This window comes from Bubalus kerabau, chromosome 1 (assembly GCF_029407905.1).
Source record: "Bubalus kerabau isolate K-KA32 ecotype Philippines breed swamp buffalo chromosome 1, PCC_UOA_SB_1v2, whole genome shotgun sequence".
In the NCBI taxonomy this organism is placed as follows: domain Eukaryota; kingdom Metazoa; phylum Chordata; class Mammalia; order Artiodactyla; family Bovidae; genus Bubalus; species Bubalus kerabau.
In genome coordinates, this window is record NC_073624.1 from 108167332 (window position 1) to 108190000 (window position 22669).

The window sequence follows — 22669 nt, forward strand, 5'->3', positions numbered from 1 at the left end:
TGAGTGTCTTGGTTTAGGCAAAACATTTTGTTAAAGAACATTTCTCATTGCTTTATCTTGTTAAATAAAATGGGAAACATGTGTTCATAATTACTCACATATATCTTAGCAAAACATTAGTATAAAAAGTTCATGAATTCAGTGTAGATTTATGAGTTACATCCTTTTACTAAGGTTTTTATAACATTTTAACTGGGAATTGGGATTTAAAGAATGAGAGCTTTAAGCTATTTAGAGTCTATTGAAGTTCAACAAGATGGGGAATGACATGCTCATCAAATAATATATCAGTTGATTTTCCTATGTACAATAATTTTGAAGATGATTCATGAGCCAGTATGGAAAAATGTAAAAAATGGAAACTGTAGTCACAAAGCATGAATTGAAATCCAAACTCTGTTTTTTAATTCTCTAAGCCTCAGTTTCTCATCAATATAGTAGAGATATTGAATTCTGCTTCAAATAATTGTTCTCAACATTATTAGTAAATTACATTAAAGTAATACATGATGCCTGGTACAGGGAAAGCACATAGAAGTTCTCTTTGAATTAAATGGTATGCCATGGAGTTTTGTAGATTAAAATTCAAAATTGTTGTTGTTCAATCACTAATTTGTGCTGGACTCTTTAAGACCATGGACTGCAGTGTTTCAGGTTACCTGTCCACTAACTCCCAGAGTTTGCTCAAATTCATGTTCATTGACTCGATGGTGCCATCCAACCATCTCATCCTCTGTCACCCCCTTCTCATCCTGCCCTCAATCTTTCCCAACATCAGAAACTTTTCCAATGAGTTGGCTCTTCTCATCAGGTGGCCAAAGTATTAGAGCTTGAGCTTCAGCATCAGTCCTTCCAGTTTGTTAAGATCCACAAAGTCAAAGGCTTTAGTTTAGTCAATGAAGCAGAAGTAGATTTATTCCTGGAAATCTCTTGCTTTTTTGCTGATACAATAGATGTTGTCAATTTGATCTCTGATTTCTCTGCCTTTTCTAAATCCAGCTTGTACATCTCGAAGTTTTCAGTTTTTGTATTGTTGAAACCTAGCTTGAAGGATATTGAGCATAATCTTGCTAGCATGTGAAATGAGTGCAGTTGTATGATAATTTGAACATTCTTTGTCATTGCCTTTCTTTGGGATTCGAATGAAAACTGACCTTTTCCAGTCCATTGCTGTGTTTTCAAATTTGCTGGCATGTTGAGTGCAGCACTTTAATAGCATCATCTTTTAGGATTGGAAATAGCTCGAATGAAATTCCATCACCTCCTCTAGCTTTGTTCTTAGTGATGCTTCCTAAGGCCCACTTGACTTCACCCTCCAGGATGTCTGGCTTTAGGTAAGTGACAATACCATTGTGGTTATCCAGATCATGAGACCTGTTTTGTATAGTACTTCTGGGTATTCTTGCCATCTCTTCTTAATCTCTTCTTCTTTTAGGTTCTTACCATTTCTATCCTTTATTGGCCCATCTTTGCATGAAATCTTCCCTTAGTATATCCAATTTTCTTGAAGAGATTTCTAGTCTTTTCCATTCTGTTGTTTTCTTCTATTTCTTTGCATTGTTCTCTTAAGTAGTCTTTGAGACTACTTAAGAGATTAGCACACTTATCTCTCTGTGCTTATTTCTTTGGAATTCTGCATTCAGCTGAGTATATCTTTCCCTTTATCCTTTGCCTTTCACTTCTCTTCCTTTCTCAGCTATTTGTAAGGCCTCCTCAGATGACAATTTTGACTTCATGCATTTCTTTCTCTTGGGGATGGTTTTGGTCACTGTCTCCTGCATAATCTCCGTCCATAGTTCTTCAGGCACTCTATCTATCAGATTTAATTCCTTGTACCTATTTGTCACTTCCACTGTATAATCATAAGGGATTTGGTTTACATATTATCGGAATGGCCTAGTGGTTTTCCCTGCTTTATTCACTTTAAGTCTGAATTTTGCAATAATGAGTTCATGATCTGAGCCACATGTCAGTTGCCAGTCTTGTTTTTGCTGACTGTATAGAGCATCTCCATCTTCAGCTACAAAGAATATAATCAATCTGATTTCAGTATTCACCATCTGGTGATGTCCATGTATCAGTTTGTCTCTTGTGATGTTGTAAGATGGTGTTTGCTATGACTAGTGTGTTTTCTTGGCAAAACTCTGTTAGCCTTTGCCCTGCTTCATTTTGTTCTCCAAGGCCAATATGTCCATTACTCCAGATATCTCTTGACTTCTACTTTTGCATTTCAATCCCCTATGATGAAAAGGACATCTTTTTTTTGGTGTTAGTTCTAGAGAGTCTTTGTGTTCTTCATACAACCGTTCAACTTTAGCTTCTTTGGCATTAGTAGTTGGAGCATAGATTTGGATTACTGTGTTGTTGAATGGTTTACCTTGAAAATGAACCGAGAATATTCTGTCACTTATGAGACTGCCCCCAAGTACTACATTTGAACCTTTTGTTAACTATGAGGGCTACTCTATTTCTTCTAAGGGATTCTTCCCCACAGAAGTATTTAATGGTTATCTGAATTAAATTCACCCATCCCCATCCATTTTTAGTTCACTGATTCCTAAACGGTTGATGTTCATTCTTGCCATTTCCTTTTTGACCACATCAAATTTACCTTGATTCATGGCTTTAACATTACAGATGCCCATGAAATATTGTTCTTTACTGCATCAGGCTTTACTTTCACTGCCAGACACATCCACAACTGGGCGTCGTTTCTGCTAAGGCTCAGCATCTTCATTCTTTGTTGCACTATTTCTGTTCTTCCCCAGTAGCATATTGGACACCTACTGACCTGTAGGGCTCATCTCTCAGTGTCATATCGTTTTGCTTTTTCATACTGTTCATGAGATTCTCATGGCAAGAGCACTGAAGTGGTTTGTCATTCCCTTCTCCAACAGACCATGTTTTGTCAGACCTCTCCACCGTGACCCATCTGTCTTGGGTGGTCTTACATGCTGTGTTTTCATTAATTCTACTATGTAACTACTTACCCACTTACCTATCACATCTTGTAGTAAGATTTTCAATGTTTTTTCCCTTAATAGCTCTATATCTTCTTGAGAGGGAAAGCATCCATAGCCAACTAAACTGTTGTGTATTAATGGACTGGTTGAGTAGTTGCTCAGTGGTCACCTCTTCCTCTCTTTTAAATACATTTGCAGCAAAATTTTATACTGAGCAGAACACGAGGTACTGGTTATCAGTGCCAGAGTAGGACTCCAACTAGATGGAAAACAGCAAAGATCATCACAATACTAGCCACCAGGAGTTAAACTCTTTTGCATCTTTGGTATCAAAAAAATCAGCAAGAAAAAAAAAAGTCACCAAAGAAAACTCAAGACAGCGAGTATTGGTGGAAGAATACTTTTAGTCACACACAGAAGAGACAGAGTAAGATCAACTTCAATGGCTGTGTAAATCCCTCATGACTAGCAGGTGTCCCTGGCAGCAGTCACAGAGCAACTGGCCTATGTGCAACACTCCCCATGTCCCAGCAAAAGGACTTTGACCCTTCCTCTGTCAAGTCTGGAACACTAAAAACTGGGATATGACTGAAGTGCACTGACATACATACTTCAGCAGAGCAAAGGAACACTATTGAGCATGAAACCAGAAAAGATATTTCTTGAATAAGCTGACAAGCCCCACTGTATAGCTGTTCATTGCTTGGTAAGGAAATGTTCCATGCCCAGCGTCCATTGTTACTGGATGGGTTGAATGAAGATCAACAGACTGTACACAGGAGAGTGTCATTCCCAATATTTTAAATTACATTTCAGCCAATAAAACCATGCAACAACACATTAATATGAAATTAAAAAAAAAACAGGTTTATTACCAAGAGGAGCAAAAAATATATTTTATATGATAAATTGGGAGAATTCAGATGTCTGCTTATATCTCTTTTAAATATATATTTTTAATCATGTAAAAAAGCTTAACAATTTAGCATACATAAAATTCAAACTCTGATTTAGAAGAGAAGTGAATCAATTTTCAGGAACATGTTGCCTTGCTAAAGGGTCTTAACAAATTTTAACATCTTCTTTTACATCTTTTTCATGTATGTAATCCCCATCAATATCACTGAACTCCCATTGATTTCAGTATGGACAATTTAATTGAAACTTCTGCATGCCCAACTCCTAGTAACATAAACTGAAGAAAAAAAATAATTAGTTTCAGTGGGAGTTACATGAATGTATAGATGGAAGATTGGAGCCAAAGTTATGTTTCACATGTTTTTCACAGTTTTGATGGCCTCCCAAATTAGAATCAAGCTCTTATAAAATAAGAAAGTTAGGATACCTGTTTCTACTGTGTATAGGTTAGGAGTGAGATGAGAGGTTGTCTTAACTGTCTGTAGCTTCAAACCATGTTTGTTTTTTAAATACACCCTGAGAAGCAGTGTATAGTATATGAAGACTGATCTTACTCCTTCAGAGAATATCTGGGTAAGATATCTTTGTTAGATAAAAGATTTTCTCATGTTTATTTTCTGAGGATGTTGTAAGTGAAGTTAGGGACCTTACTGAAGCAAATGTTTTATTTAAAATAGACACTAAACATAAACTCATGCTTAAACCATGAACTATAAAACTAAACTGAATTGATATATTTTAATATGCTTTATTTCATTAAGCAAATTACTATTTAACTTTACTTTTTTCTTTAAGATATAAACTGTGTTCATTTTAAAATTATAAAAATTTGCACTGATAATTCCAAGTGTCCTTTTTGAGATTCAACAAAATATAATTTTTTTGTAAGAGTCATTATTTTTGTCATGAGTAAGATAGCTAAATACAGGCAAAACGAAAAGAAAATTTCAAACATGAAAATCTTTATAATATAATTTATAAGGGTGAAGGCCTTGAGGAAATTTAAGTCATAGTCTATTGACACATAATATCTTCATTTTTTAAAAGAAAAGTAATGAATACTATTAATTATTCCTTTGAACTTTGATAATACTTGCTTTAGACTATACTTTAAAATGCACAATAATCTTAGATTTAAATATATGGAGAAAACTGTTTGGATATAAAATACTATCCTATATAAAACCAGTATGTAACCTTATTAATATGCAGTTCTAAGCATATTTGCAAAAAAAAAAAAGATGCTTTTCTTGGTTGATGACTAGGAACCAAGTCATTTGTAAAATAGAGAAGGCATAACATTATTTCTGAGACTACTTTAATTAAAAGTAAGGGTATTATTAAGAATGAATAAGATTTTAAAGCACTTAAATACTGAAGTAGAAAATGATAAATTGGCAACATAACAGAGAAAGTAAAATTATCTTCTGATTGGTAGATCATAATTGGATGTATATATTCAAATGAATAACGATAGGTGATGTTTTCCCTTTAACCTTTCATATTAAGTATTGAAACCACTTATTTTTCCCAATACTAATATTTATTTTCTAAAAAATAAAAGTATTATTTTCTGAAATCTGTGTTGAGAATTTTTTGTTTTCATGATATATATATGCACATTTATATAATATGCATATAATATAAATGCATCCTGCACACTTATTTTCCTAAAAAACCAACATCGGTAATAGAGTTTATCTCTAATGTACTATGGGCTTCCCGAGTGGCTCAGTTGGTAAAGAATCTGCCTGCAATGCTGGAGAAATGGGTTCTGTCCCTGGGTTGGGAAGATTCCCTGGAGAAGGGCATGGCAACCCACTCCAGTATTCTTGCCTGGAGAACCCCCATGGACAGAAGAGCCTGGTGGCCTACACTCCATGGAGTCACTAAGAGTCAGACATGACTGAGTGACTAAGCACTCATAATGTACTATAGGGAAAGTTTAATAATTGTTCTAAAACTTTCTTCCAGCAACCTTTACTCTTCTAGTTTGTCACATCAATCCTACTTGCTGCAAATCCGTGTACACTTATGGTTTCTAGCTAGTAATGCCTGAGAAAACCACCTTTCTTAGAAATCAAGAATCAGAACCAAGTGTGTTGAGCTTGAGTTAAAAAATTTATGCTGTAACTGTTAGCTACATTAATCTCCAGCCAGAACACCTGAAACCTAAAACTAACTTCACATCCCAAATAAAAGTCTGTTAGCAGAAGACAAATAATTCCCTGGAGGACACAATTTCTTCAGAAGATGGAGTTTGTCTTAAATACACGCTGATAATTCAAAGAAACTGTAACACATCTGCTTAGTTCTTTCCAAAGTAACTAATTACAAGCAGAAGTTAGAGTAGAACATTTTGTGAAATGGTGGAAAACAGACCCATAATTCACAATTTCAGAGCACGTAAGTTGAGTTCATATCATCTACTCACAGTTTTAACAAATACTCAACCAATAAATGAAATAATTTTTGAAACAATTTATTACTTTCTTTATTTTGGAGTTTTAAAACAACGAAAGGAAAGGAATGGAGTTTCTTATACAGAATTTAATCTTGAACTGCTGTATAAACATAGGTTGGGGGGTAGATGAAATTCACATGCAAAAAGCCAAATGTCTGGCCAGAGGAATAAAGAGTAAAAATGAGTCGAATGCAAAGTTTATTATGGAAGTCATTGTAAGGCAAAGAGAACTCCTCTCAGAGTCTGGCTCAGTACATGACAATTTCTTGAGAGAGGGAAGTACATTTTTTCCTTTGAGTTTTATGAGATAGTATATAAAAATATTAAAAGGCTGGTGTGTTGTTTCCTTCAATAATATTGCTCATAGGCTTGATTGCTGCTGAGGACCTACCACTGACTCTCAAGAAAGAGTAAGATCAAGCCCTTATCTCCTTGGGACCAGAAGTCTTCATCTCAATATTTTTTTTCTAGGAGATCATAAGCTTATGTGTTTTGGCCTGGCCCTTTACCTCTGAACTAGTTGTGAAAATCTTTTACAACCTGTAATCTTTGGCCATGATGCATTTTTACACACCAGTCACACTGGCTTAGGTTCACTTAGGGATCTGGTAAAATACTTCTGCACTAATGTTTTGTTTTGTTTAGTTTTGAATGATAAAGTCAATATTCAAACACAGGTTAGAGTTAAAATAGAAATCCTATAAATGTAGGATAAATTTTCCTGAGTTGCAGTCTGATATGCAATATTTCCCATGATACCTAGGACTCAACTAGTAGGCTGCCAATTGGAACATTTAATGAGGATTGCAAAAGGCAGAATTTGTGGTATTTCTATCATTTAGTACTGTCATATTGGGTAGTGAGTCTGAATTTTTGGACGTGTCTCTTGAGACTACCTAAATGCTAGAACCTTGGAAGGAGATGATATGGAGAATTTTATTCAGATTGAATCACATTAAGACTCTGATTTATTTCTGGACCGACTATGGTCCTAGATTCCTGAAATGCTGAAACTGGAAAATCTATCCACTATCATTTAAATTGGCCATTTGCAAGTTTGGCTGAGTATTAGAATCATTTGGAGAAATTTTCTTTAGAAATCCTGGGGATAAGATACAGACCTAAATGTCTATTATCTGGTATCACTGCATTAAAACCATTCTCAGAGTCAGAGGCTTAGTAGCATCAAATTATTGCATTATATAATTGTGTTGATGGGCTGAGGCTTAGCTTGGTGTTTTTTTTTTGTTGTTTTGTTTGTTTGTTTGTTTGTTTCCTCCAAACCCTTACCCCACCCCCCCATGCTAGTCTCACTTACAGTTTTTCTTTGGCAGCATTTAACTAGGAGATGGAATTGGGCTGTTTAAATGGCTTCTGTAGGAGTGAGACCCAGAGTTTTGTATGCTATTTTAAAAGACACTTTTTATAAGTGATCTTCATTCACTGCAATAAGTGAAACCAGTAAGGAAATGAGAATGTGTATCCAGACAGATTCAGTGACATAAATGTGTCATCAGAGCTGGTTAATGATATGCCAGCCTAGACTTAGATCTTTGAAAACTGGGGGCATAGCCTTGTTTATCACATTGAAAGCTTTCCCTGAACAACGTTGGATTCCTGAGCTCCGAAGATTTAGCTTCGGGACCAAAGACCAGGCTTGAATACTCAGGGCTCTTGTGTGGGAGAAGTTTTATTACAGTGAAAAGGGACAGAGGAAGCTTCTGACACAGATATCAGAAGTGGGTGGAGAGTACCCCACTCGCTAGTTTTATCAAGGGAGCTATGAGTTCAGTTCAGTTCAATTCAGTCGCCCAGTTGTGTCCAACTTTTTGGACCCCATGAATTGCGGCACCCAAGGCCTCCCTGTCCATCACCAACACCCGGAGTTCACTCAAACTCATGTCCATCGAGTTGGTGATGCCATCGAGCCATCTCATTCTCTGTCGTCCCCTTCTCCTCCTGCCTTCAATCCCTCCCAGCATCGAGCCATCTCATCCTCTGTCATCCCCTTCTCCTCCTGCCCCCAATCCCTCCCAGAATCAGTCTTTTCCAATGAGTCAACACTTCACATCAGGTGGCCAAAGTACTGGAGTTTCAGCTTAAGTATCGGTCCTTCCAAAGAACACCCAGGACTGATCTCCTTTAGAATGGAACTGATTGGATCTCCTTGCAGTCCAAGGGACTCTCAGGAGTCTTCTCCAACACCACAGTTCAAAAGCATCAATTCTTCAGTGCTCAGCTTTTTCAAATTCCTACTCTCACATCCATATATGACCACTGGAAAAGCCGTAACCTTGACTAGATGGACCTTTGTTGGCAAAGTAATGTCTCTGCTTTTGAATATGCTATCTAGGTTGGTCATAACTTTCCTTCCAAGGAGTAAGTGTCTTTTAATTTCATGGCTGCAATCACCATATGCAGTGATTTTGGAGCCAAAAAAAAATAAAGTCTGACACTATTTCCAGTTTCCCATCTATTTCTCATGAAGGGATGGGACCAGATGCCATGATCTTCATTTTCTGAATGTTGAGTTTTGAGCCAACTTTTTCACTCTCCTCTTTCACTTTTATCAAGAGGCTTTTTAGTTCCTCTTCACTTTCTGCCATAAGGGTGGTGTCATCTGCATATCTGAGGTTATTGATATTTCTCCCGGCAATCTTGATTCCAATTTGTGCTTCTTCCAGCCCAGCGTTTCTCATGATATACTCTGCATATAAGTTAAATAAGCAGGGTGACAATATACAGCCTTGACGTACTCCTTTTTTCCTATTTGGAACCAGTCTGTTGTTCCATGTCCAGTTCTAACTGTTGCTTCCTGACCTGCATACAGATTTCTCAAGAGGCAGATCAGGTGGTCTGGTATTCCCATCTCTTTCAGAATTTTCCAGTTTATTGTGATTCACACAGTCAAAGGCTTTGGCATTGTCAATAAAGCAGAAATAGATGTTTTCCTGGAACTCTCTTGCTTTTTCCATGATCCAGCGAATGTTGGCAATTTGATCTCTGGTTCCTCTGCCTTTTCTAAATCCAGCTTGAACATCTGGAAGTTCACAGTTCACGTATTGCTGAAGCCTGGCTTGGAGAATTTTGAGCATTACTTTACTACCGTGTGAGATGAGTGCAATTGTGTGGTAGTTTGAGCATTCTTTGGCATTACCTTTCTTAGGGACTGGAATGAAAACTGACCTTTTCCAGTCCTGTGGCTACTGATGAGTTTTCCAAATTTGCTGGCATATTGAGTGCAGCCCTTTCACAGCACCATCTTTCAGGATTTGAAATAGCTCAGCTGGAATTCCATCACCTCCACTAGCTTTGTTCATAGTGATGCTTTCTAAGACCCACTAGACTTCACATTCCAGGATGTCTGGCTCTGGGTGAGTGATCACACCATCGTGATTATCTTGGTCGTGAAGATCTTTTTTTGTACAGTTCTTCTGTGTATTTTTGCTACCCCTTCTTAATATCTTCTGCTTCTGTTAGGTCCATACCATTTCTGTCCTTTATGGAGCCCATCTTTGCATGAAATGTTCCCTTGGTATCTCTAGTTTTCTTGAAGAAATCTCTAGACTTTCCCATTCTGTTGTTTTTCTTCTATTTCTTTGCATTGATCTCTGAGGAAGGCTTTCTTACATCTCCTTGCTATTCTTTTGAACTATGCATTCAGATGCTTATATGTTTCCTTTTCTCCTTTGCTTTTCGCTTCTCTTACTTTTTTAAATTGGTTATTACAATAAATCAAAAGAATGTCTCATGGTTGTAATGATTTTACCAGACCCACTCCCACAATTTACATATTAAGATAACAGGATTAGAATTTAACAATAGAAAAATTTTACCAGAACCACTCCCATAATTTACATTTTAAGATACCAGGATTAGTCAGAAGGTTTTCAAGAAGGAGAGACTGTCCTTAAGTAGAATACATTGTTATTATAAAATCTTTCAGTTCAGTTCAGTAGCTCAGTCATGTCCAACTCTTTGCCACCCAGGAACTGCAGCACGCCAGTCTTCCCTGTACATCACCAACTCCCGGAATTTACTCAAACTCAGTCCACTGAGTTGGTGATGCCATCCAGCCATCTCATCCTCTGTCGTCCCCTTCTCTTCCTTCCTTCAATCTTGCCCAGCATCAGGGTCTTTTCAAATGAGTCAGTTCTTCACATCAGGTGGCCAAACTATTGGAGTTGCAGCTTCAACATCAGCCCTTCCAATGTATATTCAAGACTGATTTCCTTTAGGATGAACTTGTTGGATCTCCTTGCAGTCCAAGAGACTGAAGAATCTTCTTCAGCACCACAGTTCAAAATCATCAATTCTTTGGCACTCAGCTTTCTCTACAGTCCAAATCTAACATCCATACATGACCACAGGAAAAACCATAGCCTTGACTAGATGGACCTTTGTTGGCAAAGTAATGTCTCTGCTTTTTAATATACTGTCTAGGTTGGTCATAACTTTTCTTCCAAGGAGTAAGCGTTTTTTAATTTCATTGCTGCAATCACCATCTGCTGTGGTTTTGGAGCCCCCAAAAATAAAGTCTGCCACTGTTTCCACTGTTTCTCCATCTATTTGCCATGAAGTGATGGGACTGGATGCCATGATCTTAGTTTTCTGAATGTTGAGCTCTAAGCCAACATTTTCACTCTCCTCTTTCACTTTCATCAACAGACTCTAGCTCTTCACTCTAGTTCTTCTTCACTTTCTGTAATAAAGGTGGTGCTATTTGCATATCTGAGGTTATTGATATTTCTCCTGGCAATCTTGATTCTTGCTTGTGCTTCACCCAGCTCACCACTTTTCATGAGGTACTTTCCATATAAGTTAAATAAGCAGGGTGACAATATACAGCCTTGAAGTACTCCTTTTCCTATTTGGAACCAGTCTGTTATTCCATGTCCAGTTCTAACTGTTGCTTCCTGATCTGTATACAGATTTCTCAAGAGGCAGGTCAGGTGGTCTGGTATTCCCATCTCTTTAAGAAATTTCCACAGTTTGTGGTGATCCACAGAGTCAAAAGTTTTGGCATAGTCAATAACACAGAAATAGATAATTTCTGGAACTCTCTTGCTTTTTTGATGATCCAATGGATATTGGCAATTTGATTTCTGATTCCTCTGCCTTTTCTAAAACCTGCTTGAATATCTGAAAGTTCATGGTTCACAAATTGTTGAAGCCTGGCTTAGAGAATTTTGAACATTACTTTACTAGCATATGAGATGAGTGCAATTATGCAGTAATTTGAGCATTCTTTGGTATTGCCTTTCTTTGGGATTGGAATGAAAAATGACCTTTTCAGTCCCAATCCTTAGTACAGAGTTTAAGCTGAGTTGTTTTGTTGTGTAACCATCAATTCTGAGCTTAAATTAAAAAAAAAAAAAATTATGTGACTAAGACTAAGGAATGTAGAGAAAAAAAAAAGAAAAAATATGTTTGTTTTTTCTTCCTCCTTGATAATTTCAGACTCCTTTCTGTTCCTCTGGGGCCCTGGAGTCCTTATCACCCTACCTAGAAATTGATTCTCTCATCCCCCCTCCTCCCCCAACCCTGCTTTTAGGATAATTATGAAAGGGGTGTCATTTTCATTCCATAACTACTTCCTGTGTTGAGGGCTGTTGTCCCTAAATTGTTGAGGCAGCATATTCTCCTAACCCTCATTTGGAGGGTCTGTGATCCAGGGGCCCCAAGTACTAGCTGGAGGAGGCTGTGGTACTGGTAGGAGCCTGGACAACCACTTGTAACTTAAAAGCTTTCAGATGGTTAGAAATAAACCCAGTTACAGAGTTACAGTTGCAGGGAGCAAACAGTAAAAACAGAACAATTAGAATTATTATGATTAAGATAGCTTTCTACCATAGTGAGCTAGTTAACATTTCCCAAAGTAAGGTGACTGAGGGTTCAGGAGAATGCATAACCTTAATCATCTTGATCATGTATATGGTAATGCTAATAACATTAGGACTCATATCTGGTATATATGTACAATATTGTTTATGAATGGCACAAGTTCCTCCTTGTATGGCTGTTAGAATATCTAAGGCCAATCTGTTTTGTAAAATCATCTTTCTAATTTGTATTTGTTCAGCATTAAGGGCCGAAATAGCTTTTCTGAGAATCTTGTAAAGCCTGTTGAGTAAAGTTAGTCAGAACATCAACTCATAGTGTAACATCTGTAGTTCCCTTAAAGGGAACTAGTATTGCAGCCAGATAATCATACCAGTGAAAAAACAGACCTTGCCAGAAAGTTCTAAGGTGTGGCGTATTAGCAGGCTTCTCTGGAAGCTCTGAAAATATGAAGCCATGAGTAAAAGCTAGACCTAGGGTGCATCTCCTTATCCAGCCAGGGGAAAGCCACACCCATAGGTAGGAGCCAGATATCCAGTAGGTCCCATTTGGAGCAAACCATCATAACTGAGGGATCCAGTCCCAATGAGTTTCTGGCCAGGCAAAAGGAGGACCTGAACTAGGTTTGGAAAGCACAGGAATGATTACATTTCATATTTCTTGAGACAAGATCCCAATTGTTGCCAATCATTATAATTAGAATTTACATCTAAAATCTGTTCAGATGTAACCACAGCGTAACCTACTTTCCACTTCCCATCTTGAACAAAAGAACTGCCATCTGTAAATATATCCATGTCAGAATTGTCTAATGGGGTATCCATTAGATCTTCCCAAGCTGCATAGTTAAAAGTTAGGAATTGGGAACAATTGTGATCGATGTTTCATCTTCCTTTTCAGGAAGTAAAGTGGCAGGATTTAAGTTTCCACAAACTTTAAGCTTAGTAATTGGTCCTTCTAACAACAGTGACTGATATTTAAGAAGCTGACTGTCTTCCATCCAAATATTAACTTTAGAGTTTAAGATTCCATTCACATGATGAGAAGTCAGTATGGTAAGATTTCTACCACTAATACATGTGAGAGCTTCGGGTGCAAATAAAGCAATTATGACAATTACTCTCAGCCAATGTGGCCACCCATGTTCCACTACATCTAATTTTATGCTCAGGGATCCTATAGGTTGCTGCTGAGGCCCTCAGAGTTGTGTCAAACCCTTATTTATGACAAACAAATCGAACTCTGATCCTGTGGGCAAGCTTAAAGCAGGAGCTTGCAGGAGAGCAGTTTGAAGAACCTTAAAAGCCTTTACAGACTCGTGGAACAAACCAGTTTGTTGGTTTGGGCCTGCTGAATTTCAGTTATAAGTTTATATAAAGACTAGGCAAGTTTCCCATTGAACTAACTGACTCATTGGAAAAGACTCTGATGCTGGGAAAGATTGAAGGCAGGAGGAGAAGGGGGCGACAGAGGATGAGATGGTTGGATGGCATCAATGACTCGATGGACATGGCTTTGGGTAGACTCCGGGTGTTGGTGAAGGACAGGGAAGCCTGGCATGCTGCAGTTCATGGGGTTTCAGAGTTGCCCATGACTGAGTGACTGAGCTGAACTGAAGTTCCCCATAACCCCAAATCCAAATTCATCAGTAGCCTGTGATTCTCCAAAATCCTCTCAATTGTCTTAAAGTCATAGGTAGGGAATGATTCAATATAGGTTTAATTCTCTAGGGGCCTATGGCCCTAGTCCCTTCTGATATGATTAGGTCCAGATATTTAACAGACTGTTGATAAAGCTGAGCCTTTTCCCTTAATGCCTTATAACTTCAGCCAGCCAAAAAGCTTAGGAAGACATCTGAGGCTTGTGAGCAAGCTTCCTCTGTCTCAGCACAGAACAGAACATCTTCTACATACTGTAGCACCACTGCCTTGGAGCTATTAAATTTTTGTAAATCCCAGGACAAACTTTGCTAAATAGGTGGGGCTGTCACAAAAGCCCTGGGGCAAAACTGTCCAGGTTAACTGAGAAGCTGGCGAGTAGGGTCTTCAAAGACAAATAGAAATTGACTTTCCTCCACCAATGGTACAGAATAGAAGGCATCTTTTAAATCAATTACTGAGAAATATTTGGCCCATGCAGGAATTTCAGACAACAAAGTATAAGGATTAGGCACCCTGGGGTGTAAAGGAACCACAACCTCATTTATTATTTGTAAATCTTGATCTAGTCTCCATTTATCATTTGACTTTTTCACAACCCAAATAGGAGTGTTGCCTGGACTATTACAGGGAATTAATAGCCCCTGTTGCTTTAACTTTTCAATGATGGATTTTAACCCTTCCTTAGCACAGAGGCTAGAGCTCTGAGTGTTCTTACCTTGTCCTGAAGATCCCAGATGATAGCTTATGGTGAATGATGTCAGATTCATGATCTCCAAAGAAGATTTAGCTTCAGGACCAGGGACCAGACTTGATCAAAGAGCTTTTGTATAGCAGAGCTTTATTAAAGTCTAAAAAGGAACAGAGAAAGCTTCTGACATAGACATCAGAAGGGGGACAGAGAGTGCCCCTCTCGCTAGTCTTAGCAATTTCAGTTCAGCACATTCACTCAGTCGTGTCTGACTCTTTGCGACCCCATGAACCGCAGCATGCCAGGCCTCCCTGTCCATCACCACCTCCCGGAGTTCACTCAGACTCATGTCCGTTGAGTCGGTGATGCCATCCAACCATCTCATCCTCTGCCATCCCCTTCTTCTCCCACCTTCTATCTTTCCCAGCATCAGGGTCTTTTCAAATGAGTCAGCTTTTCGCATGAGGTGGCCAAAGTATTGAAGTTTCAGCTTCAACATCAGTCCCTCCAATGAACACTCAGGACTGACCTCCTTTAGGATGGACTGGTTGGATCTCCTTGCAGTCCAAGGGACTCTCAAGAATCTTCTCCAACACCATAGTTTAAAAGCATCAATTCTTTGATGCTCAGCTTTCTTTATAGTTCAACTCTCACATCCATACATGACCACTGGAAAAACCATAGCCTTGACTAGAAGGATCTTTGTTGGCAAAGTAATGTCTCTGCTTTTGAATATGCTGTCTAGGTTGATTATAAATTTCCTTCCAAGGAGTAAGCGTTTTTTTATTTCATGGCTGCAGTCACCATCTACGGTGATTTTGGAGCCCCAAAACATAAAGTCAGCCACTGTTTCCACTGTTTCCCCATCTATTTGCCATGAAGTGATGGGACCGGATGCCATGATCTTCGTTTTCTGAATGTTGAGTTTTAAGCCAACTTTTTCACTCTCCTCTTTCACTTTCATCAAGAGGCTCTTTTGTTCTTCACTTTCTGCCATAAGGGTGGTGTCATCTGCATATCTGAGGTTATTGATATTTCTCCCTGCAATCCTGATTCCAGCTTGTGCTTCCTCCAGCCCAGTGTTTCTCATGATGTACTCTGCATATAAGTTAAATAATCAGGGTGACAATACACAGCCTTGATATACTCCTTTTCCTATTTGGAACCAATCTTAACAAGGGAGTTATATATTTTTTAATTGGTTATTAGAGTAAATAAAAAAGAATATCTCAAGATTGTAATGGCCATTACAGATCCACTCCCATAATAAACATTTTAAGATAACAGGATTAGTCAGAAGGTTCTTGAGAAGGGGAAACATGTCTCAAGAAGGATACATTGTTGTTATATAATCCTTAGTACAGAGTTTAAGCTGAGTTGTTTTGTTGTGTAATCGTCAGTTCTAGGCTTAAGAAAAAAAAAGCATTTTGTCCATTTCTCCTCCTTGAGGACTCCAGACCCATATCTCCACCTTGAGAGCCCCAACCCCCTTTCTTCTGCTGGGAGACCCTGGACTTCTTATCAACCTGCCTAGGAATTGACTCTCTCAACATAATTCCAAATTTTGATGCTGCATATAGAATAATGAGGATTTAATAAACAAGTAGTGCCACAGGACGATGTACTGATATGTGATATTTTTAAATCTATTGCAAAATTATTGATTTTTGTAGATGGAAAGCAAATTTATAAGTTTGAAATAATGTACATGTTGTGTGTTTACATGTGTTTGTGTATACCTAGCTGAAGAGCCAGAAAATGCTTTAATTCTTTGGCTATAAATCAGTGCTGAGTTCTAGTCTACTGGCCTTGATTGAGATTCTAGTTTCTTCATGATTCTTTCTTTAACAATCATTTAAAGTCACAGGTTTATATTCTCATGTGTATCTTTTTCAGGATTAAGGAAGAAAAGAGTTTTAAGACCTATAACATTAGAAAGACTTCCAAAATCTCAATGTCCCCATCCAGTAACCAAGCTTAGCAAGAGGATATGTTTTCAACCAATGACAAAGGCCCAGCCATAGAGTCCCATCGATGTCTAAGCAATGCCATTTTCACAGGAAGATGTGAAGTGAGATTTTACTTTGTATTTATGGAAAATTGCACCAATATCCTCACAGGTACAGGCACCCTTTGCTTTCTTCTTCCAAATTTCAGAACACAATCATCATTATCTAAGCTACTAAAAGTAAATTCAACAATCTAGTTTAATTACTTCTTACAAACTTTCCATACAGACAAGATAAAGACTAGATCTGCATCTCCAGTTTATCTTCAAGCTATACCTTAAAAGACAAGAGAAAAGTAAACACACAATAAGAATCAGTAATATATAGGCACAAAGCAAACTAAATCAATATTGAAAAATAAACAATTTTCAAAAGGAAATATTTTATTTAGAACAACTGTTCTGCTTTCAATAAACAAATATTTTTTGCTGTTAAGTAAATAATTTAGCATGTTTGAGATAAATCCCCAAATATTTCTTCTAGGAAAAGCTTCTACCCTCACCCTTAGCCAACTTTCCTTTCTTTCTGAACACAGTACATATTACTGCTTCTATTCTACTGGTGTAATGTGCCTGGTGATAGCCCAAGTGTTGTGGGAAGAAGTAAAAGCAGTGTGACACTCATTCATCTCTTCCCTTTTTAGAACAACCACATTAGCCTTTTATTGAGATGAAGAAACAAACATGTCTGGATCAGTGAGTACATGGTAATGTAGAAAATAGTTTCCCTGGAGCGTCACCCAGACTTCAAGTGCATTTTATATGAAAAATATAATTTCCTTTTCTGTACCACTGAGATTTTGATGAATTTTACTTTGATGGCAACATATCCTATCCTACTTCTACTAAGGAAGTTCATTCTAGAAGAGTTTTCCCCTAATATTTAAATAACAATTTATAGTGGTTTGCCTAGTAGTCATTCCTAAGGGTAAATTAAACTCTCCTTTGGTATCTTATGGGGCTTCCCAGATGTTACAGTGGTAAAGAATCATTCTGACAATGCAGGAGTCATGGGTTTGATCCCTGGGTCTGGAAGATCCTCTGGAGGAAGAAATGGCAACCCACTCCAGTCTTGCCTGGAAAATTCATGGACAGAGGAGCCTGGTGGGCTACAGTCTATAGCGTCACAGAGTCAGACATGACGGAGAGCATAAATACTCGGTATCGTATAAAATGTTTGATGGCTGCTGTCCTAAAAGCTTACACTGTTCTAGGGTAAAGAAGGACATGAAGAGGGTATTTAAAGTACTGGTAATTGTTTGTTTCATGATACAGGTCTTGTTACACATGTGAGTATAATTTGTGAGGATTCATCAATGCTGATTATAAAAGGTATGCTTGCTTGAAATTTGCAATCTGTACACTTAAAATTTGTATGCTAGTCTAAATATATTTTATTTGCTAAAAAGTTTACTAAAATAACTTTAAATAACATAATATTATATCACCGTTTTACTTATATATGCTCAAAAGCTTCTCCTTGAAAAAAAAAAATTTAATGTCTTTGAGGTCTGGAATATCAGATTATTTTAAGTCCTGAGAGCCTGAATTTCACTTATCCTTGCAGAGATTAATATTTAAAAAATTTTTTTTAATTTATTTATTTTTTTAATTGAAGGATAATTGCTTTACAGAATTTTGTTCCACTTACACCAATGGACAGATCATCAAAACAGAAAAATCAATAAGGAAACACAAGTCTTAAATGATACATTAGATAAGATGAATCTCACTGATATCTTCAGGACATTCCATCCACATGCAGAAGAATAATTTTTATTAGGGATATCTGAAGCAGAAAAATGGAGAACACCCCCTTGTCTGTGTCAACTGAAATAAAATCAACTCAAATTTTCTTTGTACTCCTTAAGGGAATTTAAATATTTCTTAAGATTTCTGCAAATTCTTGGGAATGGAAGTAGATATGAGCCATCTTTTGTTCCGGGCTTCTGGTTCTATACAATTTGCTTAAATTATATTTCCTGTGACATACTTCATATGCCATCTCTCTTTCGGGATGAATTAACTGAGATATGAAACTCAACCATTTGCTTAACTAAAAAGAACAAAACAACACTTCTAATTCTCAGAAGACATTTGATAAAGTTGACTGAAGATTGGATATAGCTAAATAAAGAAGGAACACATATTAAATCTGCATACACTATTTAAAATTGGATATCACTTAGTGTTTATTTTAAAAGAAATTTAGTATTTTTCTGGTTTTAATTCTGACTCATGAAGAGTTTGGAAATCTTCTTTCTTCAAAGAAGAAAAAAAAATAACTGAGTTAACTGAACATTAATTTTTCTTGGGTCTTTCAAAGAACATAAGTCTGATGCATTTTTAGAGGCTGAATGTGAACTGGTTTGGAAGCTGCAATCTTAGAGAGGCACAGCATTTTATGGACTTCACTTCCAGAAACTGTCCCCGCCATGGTCTCATGGATCTGAGAAAGATTCCTAGCTCTTGCACCGAAGAATTGATGCTTTCGAACTGTGGTGTTGGAGAAGAATCTTGAGAGTCCCTTGGACTGCAAGGAGATCCAACCAGTCCATTCTAAAGGAGATCAGTCCTGGGTGTTCTTTGGAAGGAATGATGCTAAAGCTGAAACTCCAGTACTTTGGCCACCTCATGAGAAGAGTTGACTCTTTGGAAAATACTGATGCTGGGAGGGATTGGGGGTAGGAGGAAAAGGGGATGACAGAGAATGAGATGGCTGGATGGCATCATGGACTCGATGGATGTGAGTTTGAGTGAACTCTGGGAGACGGTGATGGATAGGGAGGCCTGGTGCGCTGCAATTCATGGGGTTGCAAAGATTCAGACACGACTGAGCGACTGAACCTAACTGAACTGCAGAGAGAAGGGATCAGTAACCAAAGAGGAGTGTACTCAGAACATTCCTACAGCAAAGGCCTACTTCAGAGGTGAAAATATTTCTCCTTCTCTATCAAGAACTCCCACATTCAAAACTCTTCCTGTCTCATATAAGGGGAAAAACAAAAAACAAGCTATGCCAATGGAGAAACACTTGTAAAGATCACAGCCTAGAGACAGGCCAACTAAAAGTTTCAGATTTAATCATGAGGTTATAGAATGTGTTTCCTCTCCAACACCTTACCACCTCAGCCAAAGTTCTGTAGCAAAAGGTAAATTATACTTCAAAGAGCTGCAAGGCACAGCCTATGTCTAAAAAGGACTGTTTAGGAAAGTCCAAAATACAGAGGGGATAAAAATAATCAAAGAACCTAAGGAACAGGAAGACTCTGGAATCTACAGTTACAGCAAAATTAAGTGGTGTAGACCAACTTCTAGCCAAATAAGAGAGACCTCACAGTAAGAGACTGGTATTTCTCTCAGTTCCTGTTACCTGATGCACTATATCAGGCATGATGGGCTCAACAATAAATTACACCAAGGAAAGAACGTGAAATTGAAGACAGATCGATAGAAACATTCCAGAGAAAAAGAACTTTTTAAAAATGAAATGGAATATTCAAACTGTGGAACAACTTCAAAAGACAAAAATGATTAGAACATCACAAGGATAAGATAGAATAAAGCAGTGGGTTGCCATTTCCTTCTCTAGGGGATCTTCCCAGCCCAAGGATTGAACCCGTGTTTCTTATGCCTCTTCTCCTGCATTGGCAGACAGGTTCTTTACCACTAGGGAGGCCTCATTAATGGTTGAGAAAATAAGAAATCAATTATGGACCCCAAAACATTGTTACAGGAAGCTCAGGAAACATCATAATAGAGAAATACAAAGCAAAAGAAAAACAACAGAAATCTAAACCTAGGTTTATATTATTAATCATATTGAATTGTGGCAAACCTAAGACAGAGTAAAGCAAAGTGAAAGCAGTCAGAGAAAAATAACTACCTTACCTAAGGAAAAAAATCAAAGTGATCATTGAATTAAAAAAAATCAAGTTAAAATAAAATGGAATTAAATATTTAAAGTGTGAAGAGGGCAAAAAAAAAAAAAAAAAAAAGCTCCAGTAATCTAGAATTTTATATTAAGTGAAATTATCCTTCAAAAGTGAGGGAGAAGTAGAAATTTTTGAAACTATAAACAGAGGAAATTCATCAGGGCTAGGCCTTTCTTATGGGAATTATTAAAAGATTTTCTCAGGCAGAAGAACAATGACTTAAGATCAAAGTTCAAGTCTAAAAAAGAGAGGGAGAATATTAGAGACATAATAATGAAATAAAATGAAATATTTTATTTTTTTTTTTTACTAATTGATATGAAAGATACTGTTTAAACAAAAATAGTATTATTTTCAGACAATGGAATATTATAGTAAACATAGATCAAATATATTGGTTCACCATAGCCTATGCATGATAGCAATGTCTTAAGAGAAGGGAAAAATTGGGAATATTTTGTTATAAAGTACCTGTACTATGTATAAAGTGATATATAGTTATTTGAAGTTAGAATATTTGAAAACTATATTTTAAAAGAAGACTAGTGTAAGCCCAAAGCAATAGAAGAAAATAAGTAATAAACAATAGAGCAAAAATTGGTATAACAGAAAACAGAAAAACAGTAGGGAAAATAATTAGAATCAGAGGCTGGTTCTTTGAAAAGATAAATAAAATTGATGATTCTCTTTTCAAGATAACCAAGACAGAAGAGAAAACATACACATTACCAATATCAGAAATGTAAGCAGGTAATTACTATTAACTCTCTGGACATTAAAAGGATTATAAAGTACTTCCATAAATAAATTTATGACCATAAGTTTAATAATTTTAATAAAATGGACAAATTTCTTGACAGTCACACACTATCAAACTCATTCAAGAAGAAACAGGTACAAAAAAGAGAAGAAACAGGTAATCTGAAAAGGTCTATATCTATTAAATGAGTTGAAGTAATAAATGCGAATCCTGCTATACACAGAAGTGATAACAATTCTGCACAAATATTTCCACAGAATGAAAGCAGGGGGGCATTTGTAAACTCGTTCTATGATATCAGAATTACGCTTATAACAAAACTAGATTTCAAGAAATTAATTCTGAAACTAATATCTCTCATGAACATAGGTGTAAAAATACTCAACATAATATTAGCAAATCAGATCATACAATGTTTAGCAAGTTACACACCAAGAGGGATTGATCTCAGGTAAACAAAGCTAATAGATTCAACATTCAAACCTCAGTCAGTGTTCTCTACTACATAAAGAGCCTAAAAAAACACGTTATAAGATCATGACAATTAATGCAGAGGAAATATCTGACAAAACCCAACACCATCTATAATAAAAATTCTATGGATTAGAAGCAGACCTTCTCAACTTGGAAAAGAGCAGGAACCAAGAGAGCTATCACTAACTTCATACTTAATGATGAGAGATTGAACATTTTCGCTTTTGATTGAGAACAAGCAAGGATGTCCCCTCTTTGTATTCATTCAGTTTTGTGTTAGAAATAATAACAAGTGCAATGAAAGAAGAAAATAAAATAAAAGCTGAACAGATTGAAAAGGAAAATAGAATTATCTTCATTACATGAGACTTGCTTTTCTAGGTAGAAAGGTCTAAAGAATTGCCCAGAAACAAAAGCAAAGCAAAACAAAACCTTTATACCTAATAATTGAGTAAAGCAAGGTCATAGGATATAAGGTTAATGCATAAAGTCAATTGCTTTCTTGTAGTTAGGAAATAAACAAATGGTATTTGGACTTTAAAAAATGATGCTTAAGATAGATTTTTTAAAAAATCAAAGATGTACCTAGGTATAAATCTAAAAAATTATGGGTAGGATCTTTACGTGGAAGCTACAAAATGCTGATGAAAGAAAGAAAGGAATATCTAAATTAAGGCTAAGATTCTGTGTTTATGGACTGGAAGACTAAATACTGTTAAGATGTCAATTTTGCACAAATTTGTATATAGATCAATGCAATCTCATTAAAAATCCCAGTGACCTCTCTTATTGATATTGACTTGATTCTAAAGTTTACATGGAATGGTACAGACATAGAATAGCATACGTGGTACTGGAGAAGAAAAGACTTCCATCTACCCGATATTAAGGCTTATTATAAACCTACAGCAAACCTTCATTAAATCCCCTTTGCTTCTTTGTCAAAGATGAATCAAC

General features: G+C 36.8%; 1 long non-coding RNA gene across 2 annotated transcripts in view; it reads right to left on the minus strand.

The window, feature by feature from the left end:
• Window positions 1-22669, minus strand: part of LOC129641772 (uncharacterized) — a 50915-nt gene that overhangs the window by 24758 nt on the left and 3488 nt on the right. For both annotated transcript variants that reach the window (XR_008709428.1, XR_008709427.1), the window contains exon 2: window positions 14563-14695. This is a non-coding gene — a long non-coding RNA (uncharacterized LOC129641772). The remainder of the gene's footprint in view (window positions 1-14562; window positions 14696-22669) is intronic.